Source organism: Schistocerca serialis, chromosome 5 (assembly GCF_023864345.2).
Source record: "Schistocerca serialis cubense isolate TAMUIC-IGC-003099 chromosome 5, iqSchSeri2.2, whole genome shotgun sequence".
Classification (NCBI taxonomy): domain Eukaryota; kingdom Metazoa; phylum Arthropoda; class Insecta; order Orthoptera; family Acrididae; genus Schistocerca; species Schistocerca serialis.
In genome coordinates, this window is record NC_064642.1 from 372,710,785 (window position 1) to 372,730,192 (window position 19,408).

Genomic DNA, 19,408 nt, shown 5'->3' on the forward strand with positions numbered 1-19,408 from the left:
AAGCAAGACAACACGACCGCCAAGTAGCAGTGTCACAGTATTGAGTTGGAGATCTTGTGTATCTGAGCAATGTGGTGTTAAAGAAGAGTCAAGTCAAAAATTTTAAGAATTTTTGGAAAGGACCATATCCAATACTGGTGGCGTTGTTGCCAGTCACTCTTAAGCTCCAACTGCCCTTTCGTTCGATTGTCGTTCATGTCAATCGTGTAAAGCCATTTATGGATAGATTTCCAGTAGTATCGCAAGACAATGAGGACTGACCGAGAGGCAGACCTGCTGTTCTCAAACCCAGGAAGCAAGAATCGCGAGGTCGCAGTCTGGACTTCGAGGCCGAGACATTGTCACGTTCCAAGCGATCCTGTTCCAGATACCCCTACAATCTGCGTATACGTGTGTAGTGTGTGAGTGCAATGCGTGTGTTTATTTCAGCCATGTACTTATGTGAATGTGTTGTGAAGATTTTCTATTGAAGCTATTGCAAGAGTGCACAAGTGAAAGTAAACCTTGTATTCCACAGGTTACCCCAAGAAACTCATTATTTCCTGTTCACTGTTAACTCTAGTATTTAGAACTAATTAACCATGTTCATTTTTATTCTAATGCTTGCTACGATAGTGTATTCTACTAGTGCCGTAGTAATGTATAGTAATAGTACCACAGAGTACAGGTGTTTTGTTTGAACCATGATCAGACATGGTAGTTTCAACAAGTAATACAAAACTTGTTCTCAAGTACAATCCAGCAACAGTTCAGTTCTGTAGAGAAGCAAATTGACCTAATTCGTTCTGCTAAGGATAATGATACAATTTTGGAAATGGGTACATCTTGGTATAATAACTAGATCACAGCCAAAATACAGTTAGAGTCTACATTTGCTAATTATGAACAAGAGATTTACTGTTTTTTAAAGCTTCTGCCACATAAAACTTTAATCAGGCATAAATGAGCCTGGTTTGATTTTGGAGGGAGTATCCTTTGTTCTGTATTTAGGACTTTAACTAGTCGAGATCTACTGGAAGTTAAAGGCAAAATATTAGCTCTTGAACAACAGTCCAGTACAGATTCAACTAACCTCTCTAATGAAATTATCGTATTAAAGAATATGCAAAGAAACATTACTAACCACACAGTTTTCATTGAACAGATTGTAAAGCAATTTATCTCACATTTCCATGTAGTTCGTAATGAAATGAACGCAAACATCCAAGAACTATTCCAAGGATTAAATGCTGGGAGTGCACGCTTAGATTTAAACACTCTTTTGTTAAGGATTACTAATTTTTTATCAAATGCTAGAATTGATGCCCTTAACTTAAGAACTGCCTTAGGAAGTAGTTCAAATGATTGTCTGAGCAGCATACTACTACACCCAGAACAATTTTTACAGATCCTACTATCAATTGAACGAAAGCTAGATGCAACATATACTATGATTTACCCTGTTAACTCTTACAATTTATATGCTTGCTATAAGTTAACCACAGGCGAAATACCCTCAGACTTCAAGAAGAATATAATAATTCCAATCCCAAAGAAAGCAGGTGTTGACAGATGTGAAAATTACCGAACTATCAGCTTAATAAGTCACAGCTGCAAAATACTAACACGAATTCTTTACAGACGAATGGAAAAACTAGTAGAAGCCAACCTCGGGGAAGATCAGTTTGGATTCCGTAGAAACACTGGAACACGTGAGGCAATACTGACCTTACGACTTATCTTAGAAGAAAGATTAAGGAAAGGTAAACCTACGTTTCTAGCATTTGTAGACTTAGAGAAAGCTTTTGACAATGTTGACTGGAATACTCTCTTTCAAATTCTGAAGGTGGCAGGGGTAAAATACAGGGAGCGAAAGGCTATTTACAATTTGTACAGAAACCAGATGGCAGTTATAAGAGTCGAGGGACATGAAAGGGAAGCAGTGGTTGGGAAGGGAGTAAGACAGGGTTGTAGCCTCTCCCCGATGTTGTTCAATCTGTATATTGAGCAAGCAGTAAAGGAAACAAAAGAAAAATTCGGAGTAGGTATTAAAATTCATGGAGAAGAAATAAAAACTTTGAGGTTCGCCGATGACATTGTAATTCTGTCAGAGACAGCAAAGGACTTGGAAGAGCAGTTGAATGGAATGGACAGTGTCTTGAAAGGAGGATATAAGATGAACATCAACAAAAGCAAAACAAGGATAATGGAATGTAGTCTAATTAAGTCGGGTGATGCTGAGGGAATTAGATTAGGAAATGAGGCACTTAAGTTAGGAAAGGAGTTTTGCTATTTGGGGAGCAAAATAACTGATGATGGTCGAAGTAGAGAGGATATAAAATGTAGGCTGGCAATGGCAAGGAAAGCGTTTCTGAAGAAGAGAAATTTGTTAACATCCAGTATTGATTTAAGTGTCAGGAAGTCATTTCTGAAAGTATTTGTATGGAGTGTAGCCATGTATGGAAGTGAAACATGGACGATAAATAGTTTGGACAAGAAGAGAATAGAAGCTTTCGAAATGTGGTGCTACAGAAGAATGCTGAAGATTAGATGGGTAGATCACATAACTAATGAGGAAGTACTGAATAGGATTGGGGAGAAGAGAAGTTTGTGGCGCAACTTGACCAGAAGAAGGGATCGGTTGGTAGGACATGTTCTGAGGCATCAAGGGATCACCAATTTAGTATTGGAGGGGAGCGTGGAGGGTAAAAATCGTAGAGGGAGACCAAGAGATGAATACACAAAGCAGATTCAGAAGGATGTAGGTTGCAGTAGGTACTGGGAGATGAAAAAGCTTGCACAGGATAGAGTAGCATGGAGAGCTGCATCAAACCAGTCTCAGGACTGAAGACCACAACAACAACAAGTTAACCACCACACACTCCTTAATGATTGAAGATGAATTAACTGTTATTGTTTCTATTTCCATTGCTAGATCAAAGCATAATTTTGAAACGTATAAGATTTATACTTACCCTGTGAAATGGAGACAGGCAGGTATTCATGTAAAGTATATACTGAATGATTATCTTCTGATAAGCAAGGATTGAAGATATTTTGTGTCCATAAATGAAAATGATTTGCATATGTGTAAAAATATGTCATAAGCTAATTTGCCCTGAATTGGAAGTATTCTTAGACAGTAGAGTGTACAGCTGTGAGAAAGAATTGTTTATGAATCATCCCCCACGAATGATTGCCCTAGAATTTTAACGCATCTTTATCATCCATTTCTCAAACAATGTTCTGAAGGTATAATTTTCTCATTCAACTCCACCCTTGATGTCACATTTACATGTAAAAACTATGATACACCTGAGCTATCCTTTACACTAAAATTGAACAATAGTGGATTAAACTTGAATTCCACACATTGTGATTTATCATGCGAACTATTTGATATGCCTAGTGTGTTGCCAACTATATTTCATGCAACTGGACATTTGCCATTAACTAGAATGTTATCTGTTTATTACAATGATTCATATATATATTAACATATGGAAAGCATTCCTTATCAAGTTTTCCTGAGGACAATAATTTGATTAAGGACATCCCTGAAAATGTAAGCTCTTCAAATAATGAGTTAAATTTCATTGAAGTAGCAAACAGAATTAAGTCCTTCGATTCCTCCAGTAATGTTAATGCTTACTTGATCGTCAGTATTGTGTTTTTATTGCTTTTATTGTCTTTTGTCAACAGCATTTGTTATGTTGAAATTGTCATCTTGAAGGCATGCTTCTCTGTACTGAATGTTACTGTGTCTGCAAATGAAATACATGTTGCAATGCCTTCTGATGCCACAAATGGCAAAATAGATTCATAATGCCCAGGAGGTCATTTTGAGCCACATGTGGTTGCTCTTTTTCTCTGGAGAGAGTGATGTAAGGGTCTACGGATTGCGCGCAGACGTACGGTGTGTTAACACGCACTCACCAGCTGACCTGTCTGGAATGATGACAAGTTGCTTGGTCAGTAGATGCACGTCCGGCTGCACTGCAATGGGGAGTACCGACTGGCCGCCATCCGCAGTGGGCAGTATTAACTAGCGCGGCCTCGGGCGCGAATACGTCTCTTTTCTTAGCTCACCATGGAGCCTTTCAATACGACCATAACTAGCCCGTGTTAGCATGTCAGACACAGTGATGATGGGTGCGCGTAGCGTGCATGTTTTATAATCCGCCTTTGTTAATAAAATTGTTTAAACTTACTTCTCGTGTTCGCATATTGCCGTACCTCAAGGACCCACCGCTTACAAATCCTGATCGTGTAATCATCATCCAGCACAACAAACAGACTAACCCCCTTATACATGTTATCAACAAAAATCCCTACGTCAAGTGAAAGTACATTGAATTTCCTACAAGAAACATCTGTAACATTCTATATACTCAAATGAGGGGAGGTAACAAAACAGCAATTATGAAAAATGCCATTGTGCTGTCTCCCATTGGTGCTATAATTTCTGTGTATTATGCTTTAAAGAGGTTGAGAGATGGTTTTAAATATATTGAGGAGAAGTGTTTAAAATTTTGTATTTGTTGGGATCCACAGCCTCCAGATGCTTAATAAATGTAAACATGCTCTGTAATAGGCTGTAATGTGATGTTTATTTAATCGTGTAATTAGCTGATTTTGACTAAGTGTCTTGTTAAGTACATTTTTAATATATGTATTTCATGTCATTTCAAATCAGTCTTAATTACAAGTAACAAGCAGTAATATTCCATCATTTTAAAAAAGGATCCATACTACAGTGACACCTTTTAAGATCGTATTCTGAACTTAACTCAACTTTGTATCATGTTGCACATAGAACGAAGTATAGAATATGATCTTAAAAGGCGTCACTGTAGTGTGGATCCTTTTGTAAAATGATGGAATATGGGTCACTTGTTACTTGTAATCAAGAATGATTTGAAAATGACATGAAATACAGATGACACAAATGTGTTTGACAATAATGCTCAGTCAAAATCAACTAGTCGTACAATTAAATAAACATTGCATTATAGCCTACTATGGACCATGTTTAGATTTATTGAGGGGAAGTATGTTTGACAAAAACATTAACAAATTATATCTGTGACATATTAGATACATAACACTGAACAGAAATATGAATATGAAATCAGCATGTTGTAATGTACATATGTCATGAAAGAGTGAAAGTCAGGTCCAGGATTGAGTCATCACTTTGGGTAGGTTCTCCATCTGGGAAAGAAAGAAACCATTTAGCGACAGAATATGGATGCAAAGGCATAAGTGAACTATCACATGAAGAAATGCCTGCACTGATATCAAGCAGCAGATCTTTTACTTGTCTCTGTTTGGCTGCTGGTGACCCAGGCAATGTTTCTTGGGCACCAGAACGTCCAGGTGAAGGGCCTTGTGAAATGGACGGTCTATATAAATTCTCAGGAGCTGCAGAAGATCCAGGCTGAACAGTGAGTCGTTGCTGTCCTTCAACTGGAAAATAGCAAGTGAATGATACAGAAAAATGGTTAAGATGCATAATGCTGAAAAATATTGCAGCAATTAACCCCTTCTGCACTTCAACTGCTGCAGACAGTGGTACTGCAAGGGCTTGTCCAAGTTGTCTTCATTTCCCATATCAAAATTGATGTTGATGTTGGAACAAGAACTTTCACATTGCTGGCACAGCTTCGGTGGACCAGTCCTGACTGCCTACATCCACATCAACTGTATTTTTAGGATATAAGCTGAAGAAGCATCTGGGGAGGTGGGAGTTTCAATGCGGTGATGAAAGCCAATCCATTTGTTGTCAGTTTCCACCCCTCATTACTCTGGATCCAAGTAGTACAGTATATGTGACTGACAAGGACTGTTTGTCGCATAGATTTGTATGGTTGAGTGGGTATACTTTCAAACAAATTTATGACTCAGATATCCACAATGTACGAAGCAAGTACAATCAAAGTGTGACAGTTGTGTTTTATGGGACAGACAAAAGCAGTTCACAGAGATACAATTGAGCAGCACCATGACAGCAGCAATTTCATATATAACATTGTGAATAACGATGATAGACTAACCATCAAAAAGTGCTGCTAACCACACACACTTCTTCCACACAATGAGTGGTTGTAGCTCTGTGTCTGTGTTATTCAACAAAGTCAAGGTTTAATTTCTCAAGAACCTTTCCAAAAATCCGGATCTTGAGTCATACATTACTAAATTCCCTGCTCCTTCAGACCATCCAAAGGAAATAATAACTTCTAGCAAGAAATTTTTGACTGCCCTTTATGGTGGCAACTGTAATGTTGGCAGTTTTTGCCAAAACTGTCCACTAACATACTTCAGAGGGTGGTATACAAATTTCCTGGATTAAGTAATCATTCAACACACTGCTCTGTAATTGCAGACACAGATTAACATTCCCAGTGGCTGTTTTTGCATCACTTCTGCCTTACTTATGTAGTTGGTGGTGCATCCGAAGACTGGAAAGCTCATAAGACAGATGCACAAGAAAAAGAGTCTCTGTTACGAGAAGAAATTTGCTGCTACAAAGCTGTAACACTTTGGTCAATGGCCAGTCAGCAGGTAGTGAGTCCAGCGTTATCATAGCCCTACAAATTCTCCAGAAGGGTTGGAGGAGATCATATTACTCTATCAAAGGAAACACTGTATTTTCTGCCCAAGCCCTTTAAGCCACGTGAGAGACCTCTAAGCAGGTGTGCTTCTCTATGGACATCTTATAATGTTCAATGTGCCTTGGAGTAGTGTCCTGTTTAAACTTTTATAATACAGCTTCCTGATTGTCTCACACTGTCATTTTGGCAGTGCCCACATTTTTTTGCTGTGCTTACATGCAGAGTTTCTCATTTGTACATTTCAGAATCCCAGCATGGGGTGGGAGAAATCTCCTGGCTCTAGTGGCTCACCTATGAGCAATTATACTGTATGATGTGATTGAAGAGAGTAGGAGATTGTTTAATGCTATTTCGTATTTTTCATTTGCCGAAACTCAGAATCTCTATGACACTTCTGGTTTGGTTGTTGTAGAATAAGCACTTTGCTTTAGGCCTTCATTCAGTGATGAACTTGTTTTAGGCATCTGTAAAGTTCATTTCTGCTCAAGCTCTTGTAGAGTATAAACACCCCAGGTTGGCACAGGAACATGTTGGATGAAATTAGTCTTACAACCATTGGAAAGATTAAGTATTAAGTGCAAAAGAAGGGCTGAAATAACGTACTCCAGCCACCACTGCCACCAGCTTCTTTTATCATGCACTGTCTGACTGGTAAGATGGCACATCATCATGACCACTGAAGCAGTTAGAAATTAATCAAACTTTCTGCTTTCAGGAGCTGAGCTTGTGATCTTAAGGTCACACATCCAGCTTGTGGCTTTCAATGCGCATTATAGGCAACCTGATGGTGTTTGTTCCTATCTTTCCATTTACTCTCTACATCTAATTAACAACTTACACAGTCAGTGACTGTGTCTGTGAAATACTAACATAACAGTGTTTCATTCTCCCTACCCGCCCTGCGCCACAGTTATTCTTTAAGTTGTATTCACTTGTCCAATTATTAACGGTTCTTTCTAAGATGTCACTGGGAAACTTTCATGCCCAAAGTCAATAAACATACTTGTTAAAGTGTCCATTTGTTTCTATTCATAGCTAGAAGATCCCTACTCCCATTAGTATTTCTATGAGAGTCATATCCACTTGTTTCATGCTTATTTTAGACACTCGTATTAATACTGTTTTCATTTAAATAAGGTGTTTCCATTGTGCAACAGTAGCCCTGCTTTCAATTAATCTGCACAATCATCCTGTTGGGCACCAAATCTACTTTTGTGCACCCTAGGGGTCTGCTTTGACCACAACCAACACCTCACATAACCACCCAAACCACAACACTCAACAAGCTGAGGTATAAGCAATACGTGACATCAGCCTACAAGCCCTCATCAAACACAGCTACTACACCCCCACTGTACCTGGAGCCCAACAACACACCTTCAGAGTTTTCCACCAGGTGCAGCAGTGTATCAGTGTACCAGAAACTACTTCGATCCAGAGCAGTGCAGGTGAAAGTTGACAAAAAATAGGTTGGATCCCACAGTAACACTGAAACCCGAACTTCATGCTTATTTTAGACACTCGTATTAATACTGTATTCATTTAAATAAGATGTTTCCATTGTGCAACAGTAGCCCTGTTTTCAATTAATCTGCACAATCATTCCGTTGGGCACCAAATCTACTTTTGTGCATCCTAGGGGTCTGCTTTGACCACAACCAACACCTCACATAACCACCCAACCACAACACTCAACAAGCTGAGGTATAAGCAATACGTGACATCAGCCTACAAGCCCTCATCAAACACAGCTACTACACCCCCACTGTACCTGGAGCCCAACAACACACCTTCAGAGTTTTCCACCAGGTGCAGCAGTGTATCAGTGTATCAGAAACTACTTCGATCCAGAGCAGTGCAGGTAAAGTTGACAAAAAATTGGTTGGATCCCACAGCAACACTGAAACCCGAGGTCCCCTAGAGGATCTTTCAACTTAAATCTTGCAACTGCAAGAGACAGATTGCCAAGGTCATTGTGGGTGTAAGTGAGCAGGACTGTTCTGCATGAAGCTGTGACAGCAATGTAAAGATTAATGTTCCAACATTGATGACAATTTTGATACAGAAGACGAAGATGGCCTGGATGAGCCCCTTGCAACAACATTGTGTGAAGAAGTCGAGGTGCAGAAGGTATTAATTCGTATAATACTTCACAGCATTATACATCTTTCCTACTCACTTTTTCTCTATCACAACATTAATCATTCAAATACAATTTTTTCAACTGACGAACAGCAACCATTCATTGTCCTGCCTGGATCTTCCACAGCCCCTGATGCTCTGCTTGAACCTTCCTTTGTCCAAATGGAGATGAGTAAAAGAATTGTGCATGGCATTAGTACACGTATTTCTTCACACACTGATAGTTAACTTACCTGTGTTTTGTATCCATAATTTGCCACTAAATGTCCTCTTTGTTTTGCAGATGGAGAAACTGTTCAAAATGATGATGCAATCCTGGGCTCATATCTCTAATTTTACATCCCATGTAAATCAGTACATACATATTTGATATTAATCTTTCTGTTCAGTACCATGTATCTAATTAGTTGAAATATAATTTTTAATGTTTCATCAAACATACTTTCTCTCAACTTGTGGTGTCACCGTCAGACACCACACTTGCTAGGTGGTAGCCTTTAAATCGGCCGCGGTCCATTAGTATACGTCGGACCCGCGTGTCGCCTCTGTCAGTGATAGCAGACAGAGCGCCACCACACGGCAGGTCTAGAGAGACGTACTAACACTCGCCCCAGTTGTACAGCCGACGTTCATAGCAATGGTTCACTGACAAATACGTTCTCATTTGCCGAGACAATAGTTAGCATAGCCTTCAGCTACGTCATTTGCTACGACCTAGCAAGGCGCCATAGCATTTGATATTATTTTATGAAGCATGTACAATCAAGAGCGATGTTCTACAATTATGGATTAAAGTTAAGTATTACAGCAACTGCGTCCGTTTTTCTAAGTTCTCATTTCCTTGTAACGTTCCAGACCTCACGCCAGCCTGCGTGAGCTTAAACGCGTGCCTTTCGGCTTCCTCTCATAGTGACTTGGCTGTCTGGCCAAGTCACAACACATCTCATTCAAAACAATCTCTTTTAAACATAATACATCAAAAGTGTATCACCGATGACAGACAGAGAAGTGAGAGAGGTCATTTGGCTGTAATACACAGAAGGCATTTTTCATAATTTCCGCTTTGTTTCCTCCTCCCTCTTGAGAAAAGTGAATGTTATGGGCCTCTCTTGTAGGAAATTTAATATAATTTCACATGGTAGAAGAGTTGTTGTTGGTGACATGAAAATTTTTATGGTTGTATGGGATGAGAGTGGCTACTTTTCAGTGCACCCTAGTGCCAATATAACTTAGCAGTAAATCAAACCTGACAACTGGATTTAGTAGAAAATTTTGTCTCCTTTAATGTCGTACAGAGTGGTCATCTCCAAAATATACATAGTTTTTTTGAGATATAAGCCGACTTCCTCTTAGGCAGAAAACATGAAATTCAGATTTAGCACCCCAAAAAACATATAGAACCACTGATAAAATAACTTCTGCAATTTTGTTACAAAAAAGTTTGTTTCAAACAACAATTAACTAGACTAAAAACAAAGACACTACATTCCACATTCACTCATCACAGTCACAATAAAAGAGTTACACTTGAGAGGCCTTCAGATGTGTGAGTTTGAAATGAGGAAGTCACAGTTTGGCTAAAAATGCTTTTGCCATGGGACTTTACATACGCATGTAATTACAGAACAATTACATTATTTACCAGTAGTAGTTGATACTTGAAACAGCTGATTTGTATCTCAGAAAGTAACAAAGTCGTGAAAAAAAGTTTTAATAATTCACTAGTTGCATGCAATTTTCCATGTAAAACTTATCCATCACATAAAAAATTAGAAGTAATATAACGATCATCCTGGAGGAAAAAGGGGCCCACTTTGCAAATTTATCAGTTTATTTACTGACTTTTTGACATATACCCATGTAGGACCAAATGTAAGGTCTTACCACATGAAAATGTCAAACAGTAAATTTTACAATCACCTGAAAAGAACAGATTGTGACATAGTCAAGCATAACTTAAAACAATGAAAAACTCAATCTCCTGGAATAACAGATTCCTTCTTTCAGAACTAGAGAGAACCATAATTATGGAAAATGGGCTGCTAACATCGCTTTTCCAACACCATCTGCTAGACTGAAATAAAAGCAGATGATCAAGCTGTAAATACAAAGATAATGAAGAGCAGAAGGTTTTGTATTTTAAAATTTCCCCTCTTAAGTTGCACTTGTTATCTCATGGGATCCCACTATCCATTTTTAGGACCTATCAGTTGATCTCTCTTTGTTTTCCCCAGCTAGTTTACCATTCTTCACACAAATTTAAGTTTCTTTTGATGATTCAATTGAATTTCTAAGTATATGTGATTAACAGAGATAAAATTGACTGGTGGCTTACAATATATCATTACCAGAAAAGCTTTGTTCTCAAGAGTGTGGGATCATAACAACTTGGCCGAGTCATCTTCACCTGTATACTGATTGTGTATCATATATACTGCTCCACACGAACTCCTGTCTGATTGGTAGGTTTTTCTGAATTCCATTCCCCGCTCATCCCCTACTGTTCTATGGCTCTATTTGAAGAGACCTTTGCATCTTTTCATTCCTTCTTTCTTCTCTCTAGTTCAGAGGAAAGGAATCAGTAATCCTGAATTTGCAAGATACATGGCTACTGCATACTTTGAAATGTGCATACCAATATCACCATCAAGTTCTCCATTTTTACCCTTTGACTTCTACGATATACGAGTTTTTATTGTCTTTGTGCTCATCTTATATAAATTAAATAGCTATCTATGGAAAAACTCTTAAAAGTTAGACATCTAGATTACTGTTCCACATGAATAACATTTAACCTTATATTTCTTCGCAACTATAACCTCTAATCCAATAAACTCTGAGTTTACATATTTGCAGTCAATAAACCAATTTTATTTTTCATATTCGACATAATTATGTGGTTGGTTTCTACTCAAATTTTTAACAAGTGCATATTACATCAGATACATTTCATTCCATAGGAATATCTGAATGGTTTCTCAAAGAAGTAGAATGTTATGTTACACAGATTTATTGTCATCAAGTTACAAACCATGTAACTTACCCCAGGTTGTCAATTTCTGTGCAACGGGTCGATTTTAAACCTGCAGGTGGATGGGATGGCTTCATGTGAGATCAGAGTGGTTTCCTGTTTAAAGAGGCAGCCTCATATTGGTACTGCATGTATTTATTTAGAACAAGAGATAATTCAACACCAAAGCTTCACACTGTGAAAAGTTGTGAAATTGAGAAACAGAATCACTGATGAATTAATGAGTGAAAGACTGAATAAAATCTGCAGGTGATTATACATCCTAGACACAGAACCATGACCAAAGCATTTCAGCATGCAGAAGATAACATGCTCGGCTGGTACTGGCACATTCATACTGATACTGCAGTTGAAAATAAACCAACTGTACCAGTGAAGTTAGGATCTAGACAGAAGCATATAAGTGAATTAAGGTTCTATTGAGAGCAATGCCCCACTGAATTATCTTAAAGAGAGAGAAAGCATAGAATGAAAGATGACATGCACAAGGCAAAAGGAATGCTGAAAATACGGAGGCTACTTTTAGAATAAATGCAGATAATATCAACAAGGTATCCTTTGCTGTTGCTCTGCTGGCAACCAGCACCTACACCATATACCACTCTGTTCACAGATTTTATCACCTCTTAAGAACTGCTATTTCCTTTTTTTTTCTACCATGATATGGCTGTTATGTTGATTAAAAAACAGTAAAACTATACTGCCTGACAAAAAAAGCATCCAAAAGAAGCGGAGGAGGAAACTAAATAAAACTTCACAGGTTGAGAGGTATGTGATGTTATTTCAGGGGTTATGAAATCAAATCAGGTTTGCAAAGAACTTGGCAGTAAGAGCTCATATATTAGTATGAGGTTACACAGCCTCTGGCCTTGATGCTTGCACTGATTCAGATGAGAAGGGTGTCATAAAGCCATTACATGTTCTTCTGAGGCACACACCTATTTTACACCCCAGATGTTAGCATTAGGATGGAGATGATGTCCACGCTGGTCCCAAACAAGATCTATCAGGAAAGATCTGGCTATCTTGCTGGTGACGTTAGTATCTCAACATCATGCAGGTCATAGAGACATGTGCCCTGCGTGGATGGGCATTGCCTGTTGAAAAATGGCATGATACTGTTACATGAGAGGTAATACATGAGGATGCAGGATGTTCACATCTTAGCGTTATGCTGTAATAGTTCTCTAATCACTACTAGCCATGACGTGAAGTCATATCCGATGGCTTCCCACACCATGACGCCAGGAGTAAAACTGCTGTGCTTCTCCAAAACATGGGAAGAATAGGATTTCTCCTCAGATTGCCACCTTGCTCACCAATGATGTCCCCTACTGTAAATCAGAATCATGATTCATGATGAACACAATGCAATGCCAATCATCGGCAATCCATGCTTCCTGGTCACAGCACTGCTCCAAATACAGTATTGACAGCAGCCTACACATGGGACAATAATTCCCTAGTTTGGTTGCTGTTAGTCTCTGACTAATGGTGCATATGAGAGTGCAGATGCAAAGGGGTGAGAATGCGCTTGCTGCACAACACAGCAATACTCCCTTATGCATTCAAACATTGGACCACTGTCACATCCGAATGCCCACAAATCTGGATATTGCACAATTTGACCAGCTGAGTTTAAGGAGATCCACAATCAGGCCTCTTTGAAACTCTGGCAGGTGCTGATAAACCTGTATCATACGGTTATGTAGCATCTCCGTGTCCCTCACAGTAACCACTCAACATGAGACTTATACACCCTACCAGGCCTGATAACAACACTAAACATGAACAACACTAAAGCACTCATTTCCCTGACATCTGACCATGTCTTCTCTGTGCTTCACTTTTTTTGTCAGGCAGTGTTTTAAAAATTAAAATTCTTTGACATACTTGTTTTAGCTCAGAATACTAGGTATTTGTTTTGAAATAATTCAGATTGTTCTGCTTTTTCCTCCTCCAGTAGACTTTTCAAAATATCTCTTTTAGTTTAATCACCTAGTATTACAAGATACAGTTATTTTTTGAAAAAAGAACTATTATACCATAATTTAATATCCTTCTACATATTGCTATTAATGCAACTACCAGTTTGCTCACTGTTACTGCACAAATTATATTATTTCCATGAACATACTTTTGCTATAATCTCAAAAGTTATTTCTTGTTCAAAATTCTTATGATTATTTTTGTCATGCCTCAATCAGTCAAGTTCCCTTTTGAGAAATGAGTGTATAGGTGGACCTTCATGTCCAATGGGAGTCAAAAAACTAAAATCGAAACATACACAGGTGAATGGATTTCTTGTCACCCATGCAGGGAAAAAACTGCAAATTCAAAGGCTTCCTTTCATTTGCTGATAGCACATTCTCCTACTGTACAGTCTTAATTCCTTCTACTGGCACCTTAGAGTGGTCAGTGAATCCTAAGGTGTAATGATAATTAAATGGACACCCTCGCTGCAAACAGGCGTTGATGTACTTCATTGGGGACATGTTGAAAATGTGTGCCCTGACCGGGACTCGAACCCGGCATCTCCTGCTTACATGGCAGACGCTCTATCCATCTGAGCCACCGCGGGCACAGGGGATAGTGCGTCTGCAGGGACTTATCCCTAGCACGCTCCCCGTGAGATCCACATTCCCAACATGTCCACACCACTACACTCGTAGTGCGCCTAATAGATGTTTGCCCATCATACTCATTACTCGTGGCAGATTAATCTACCAATTCCCGTACGAGTTCGGGCATAGCGTGTGCGTTCGCACAAGAAGGTCAATGGCCAGGAAGCCATATTTTAACTATATACGACGGTAGTATCTGTTCCCGAAAGAACAGTTACCGTGGATGACCATGCAGCTTTGCTAGAAATGAAATGATAATTAAATGGACACCCTAGCTGCAAACAGGCGTTGATGTACTTCATTGGGTACATGTGGTGGCTCAGATGGATAGAGCGTCTGCCATGTAAGCAGGAGATCCCGGGTTCGAGTCCCGGTCGGGGCACACATTTTCAACATGTCCCCAATGAAGTACATCAACGCCTGTTTGCAGCTAGGGTGTCCATTTAATTATCATTTCATTTCTAGCAAAGCTGCATGGTCATCCATGGTAACTGTTCTTTCGGGAACAGATACTACCGTCATATACAGCTAAAGTGTAAGTTTACCAGTACTGGTGTTATTGAACCACTTAGAATTGTGTATTAATTTTAACAACACAGGGAGAAAAAAAAAAAGAAGAAAAGAAAGACATGCTATTGCATTTCTACCCATTTATATGAGCTTCTACATTCTTTTCATCTGCTTTCACATCATTTGTCTGTCATTACAACACTGTTCGTGATACGATAATTCTAATGAATTTTTATGTTCCTTGTCTGATTATATTTCATGCTCTGTGACCAGTTATGTCGTCAGTGAACAGGGAAGTCTTGCTAAAGAAGGGATCATGCATATCGTTATGTATGGTAAAACTGGAAAAGTGATTTAAAAGTCTAACGAAATATAAATCAAATCAAATAATATAAATCACTATGCTTTTAAATACTGAAATTCAAGAGTGTAAAAACAATAAATTAATACTCTTTCCACCACATTGGATTTATCTTAATTTTAGTTTTCTTTAACGGGTTTCTATTCCCAAGGCTTAGTTACTGGGGGGTTCACTATATCCTGTTGGCTGAAATCACTGACTTTATGCTTCTACTCTGTAAATCCTTAGTTAATATACACATACCAAATATCTATTTTCCATGTGTGTGTTCATTACTTTATCTACTTTACTACTGCATTAAATATACAGGGAGGTCCATCTGAAGTTTCGGATGAGATTATCTCGAAAACTATACATTGGGTAAAAAGTGGGCAAGACAAGTTCATAAGCTCAAAGGGGACATCAAATGATACTACATGTGACCCCCAGCTCCACCCCATTGGGTGGGGTGCTGGGCAACTTTTAAATCTTAAATGGAAACCCCCATTTATAATTGCAGATTCGGTTTCTCCATAAAAAAGTAATCAAGTTTTGTCTGAAATATTTTTTTAAACCATTGACAGATGGCGCTGAAATTGAGAAAAATTAAAATTGGGGATGAACTCTGATTTATTTAGACTGATCTGAGAAGGATGCATCAAATCGATACAAAATGTGCACCAATTCTTTCATTACATCAAATTAAGCTATTTTTTTACAAAATGTATCCTACCCACCACAGTTTTGATGGAGGGACGTGTAATGATATTAAAATCTTGTTAGGGAACTCTTCACAATTGCATTACTCACCTGACTGTGGCACTACCATGGCCAAACTGCAAACTATGGCTCAGTATAAAGGTCGGTGCAATGCGATCAGACGTCACCTCACTTTCAGATTGTGAACCATAAACAAGCAACTGACGAAAGTAAATTATTCTTTAGCAAAGCATGGCTCACTATCCTCCTACAGAGATTGTTGATAAGATGTTAATTTTAGGTGAATGCCATAACAATTACGCTGCAGCTGCACAATTGTATGCAGATCGTTTCCCAAACAGACGACATCCAAGTAAAAACATTCGAAATTACATTCAACAAGCTCAAAATGGATACATGCACTGTCAATCTCGTCATCATGAATACAATGATGACGCTTGTACCCTTACTGTTCTCGCCTGTGTTCAACCGGGTCACGAAATTAGTAGTCGTGCGATTCAGAGACAAACTGGAATACCGAGATCAACTATTTTGAGTATTTTGAAGGCACATAAATATCTTGTGTATCATATCACACTGACACATGCATTAACGCCGAAAGATATGCAAATATGCGTGCATTTATGCCAATGGGCCTTTGAAATGATAACAGGTGACAATGATTTTTTTTAGATACATTATGTTCACAGATGAAGCCACATTAAAAAACAATGGCGAATTAAATTGTCATGATTGTCACTATTGGTCCCCTGTCAATCCACACTGGCACAGACCCATTGACAATCAACACAAAATGGTCATTAATGGTCTGGTATGGAATTTTAAATGGTTACTTGATAGGACCGTATTTGACTGAAATGTGACTGGGGAATCTTATTTACAACTTCTCCGCGATGATTTGTTGGAGCTAATGGAAGATTTTAATTTAGAAACTAGGCAACGAATGTGGTTCCAACAGGACAGAGCAGTTCCCCATTACGCTAAAAATGTGCTGAATGTTTTAAATTTATGGTACCCTGGTTGATGGATAGGATGTGGCGGACCAATTCAGCAGCCTCCACATTCACCTGACCTAACAACTCCTGATTTTTTCTTGTGGGGTTATTTAAAAAATATTGTTTATGAAAGACAGTCCACAACATGAAACGATATAGAGCAATGCATTCAAAGAGTGTGTGCAGCCATACCACAGGATGTGCTGCTCAAAACTGTGGACAACTTTCGCAGACGATTGACTTTATGCATTGAAGCAAATGGGGACAATTTTGAACAATTTATTTGTGGCTAATTTCATTAATTAAGCACCCCAAATTGTGAGAGACAAAGAGACACACACTAATGCAGCACCCCAACACATGAGAGGCAAGGCGGACTCTCACTAATGAAGCAATCCATGGGAGCATCATTCTACTACATCCATGTCGTCATTCCTGGGCAACGCTAAAAGTAGGATACAGTAATTTTGTACAAAAATAGCTTAATTTGGCGTAATGAAAGAATTGGTGCACATTTTTTATCCATTTGATGCGTCTTTCTCAGATAATTCTAAATAAATCAGAGTTCTTCCCCAATTTTACTTTTTCTCGATTTCAATGCCATTTGTCACAGGTTTAAAAACATGTTTCAGATAAAACTTGATTACTTTTTTATGGAGAATCCAAATCTGCAATAAAAAATGGGTGTTTCCATTTAAGGTTTAAAAGTTACTCACCCCCCCCACCCAAGGGGGCAGGGGTGGGGGCTGGAAGTCACATGTAGTATCATTTGATGTCCCCCTTTGAGCTTACGAACTTATCTTACCCACTATTTTTACCTGATGTATAATTTTCGAGATAATCTCATCCGAAATTTAGGATGGACCACCCTGTATATGCTTTACTAAATTTCTCTATACATTTTATACATTAAACAGAATTATGTATGAGCATTAATATTTCTTATTGATGGAAATGCACACACCTTTTTAATGCAATGCAGTATATTCTCTCAATGAATGGCTCCCCTAATCCAGTGCCCTTGTCACTCTTTTCCATAGTGATGGAATTCATTCAGTGAAATTTAAATATTAAACCAGATTAAATTCTTATGACTGATTTCAGTCAAGTTCATATAGCAGAACTCAAACTTTTGCACACTTTGAAATTAAAATTTTATGGCCAATGAAGTGCAATGGTAAAAATTATTTTTCTTTTTTTACAGTATTCATTACATCACTTTTATTCTGCTTGTCCTCTCACTGGCAGCGTGAAAAAAAGTGATATTTCTCTAGTGCTACAATTTACTTGAAATTTTTATGTAGGCTTTTTATAATAAAATTTCCACTTCCAATACAAAAAAAAAAAAAAAAAAGATTAAGTATTATTTTCCATCCAAAAGACACAAAATATGCCTTTATTTATCATGTCACTTTGATTCAAACAGTTAACTCTCATAATGATTCACACCTCTGTCCGATACACAAGTTAACTAACAACTACAGCATATAATACATTAGTTAGACATATTTATATATTTCCTCGAGATAAGTCTAAGTTTGACAGTTGCCAGAGGCATTCTTCACTGGAAGAGTTTTTCTGTGGATACACTGCTACAATACAACTAAGAAGAAGAAGAAGAAGAAGAAGGAAACAACCAAATTAGATGTGTTCATTTCATAATCAAATATATGTGATTCTTGTCCTTTAGAAGATGTTTCACTCATTTCTCAGGGAGGGGTTGACTGCTGTGTATTACTTCATTTGTCATCATGTACCACTACAGTGGAACTGAGGCCATGCATTACAATGTAGTTATTTGTGAAATGAACTGAATGCTGGTTGTTAATTAGTTTTACCATAGTCTGTTGGATAAATCCTACCAAACTTTTTTCAAACTAAATGTTCTTAAAATGTAAAAAACTTGAGTGTGCTACCAATAAAGTTAAGTCCTTTGGTGCTCACAAGTTCATTCTTAAGGAGGTGGTTTAAGGCTCTACAAAGCAAAATGCATGTTTCTTAACAGTAACAAGCAATATACTACACTTACTTTTCTACATTCATATACACTGCCTGTTTTCCAGAAAAAAAGATAACGACGTTCCTCTTACTGGACACTATGTAACAGAAAATTATATGATGGCACAGAATGCCTCAATTTATTTGCTTTACTGTGCTTATATGCTTCAAGAATGAAAATTGGAGTGTTTTCTTTTGTTCTCTACACTTTCACCCAGCCAAAACGTGTGCAGAGCCACTTCTGCCAGAGATTAGCAAATTCTTCTGATACACGGTGCCTAACCCTCATTTACCGATGATCATGCCCTCTCAATTCTCTGTATACAACCTTTCCTTGTATATCAATATAGTAAGCATTATCATTAAACAATTGACAATAGTATGAAGATGATTAGCTAAGAAAATCCTCACACTGTATAAGCAGTGAAATGATAACAAGCACATACCATTCCTCA

General features: G+C 38.2%; 1 protein-coding gene across 2 annotated transcripts in view; it reads right to left on the minus strand.

Annotated features, from left to right (window-relative positions):
• The window catches only part of LOC126480995 (phosphatidylserine synthase 2-like), a 214,381-nt gene that overhangs the window by 41,716 nt on the left and 153,257 nt on the right, over nt 1–19,408 (minus strand). The window contains exon 9 of one of the 2 annotated variants that reach the window (XR_007587496.1): nt 11,779–11,862. The exons of the other annotated variant lie outside the window; for it this stretch is intronic. The gene's annotated coding sequence lies outside the window, so the exon portion shown is untranslated. The remainder of the gene's footprint in view (nt 1–11,778; nt 11,863–19,408) is intronic. 2 annotated transcript variants of the gene reach the window in all.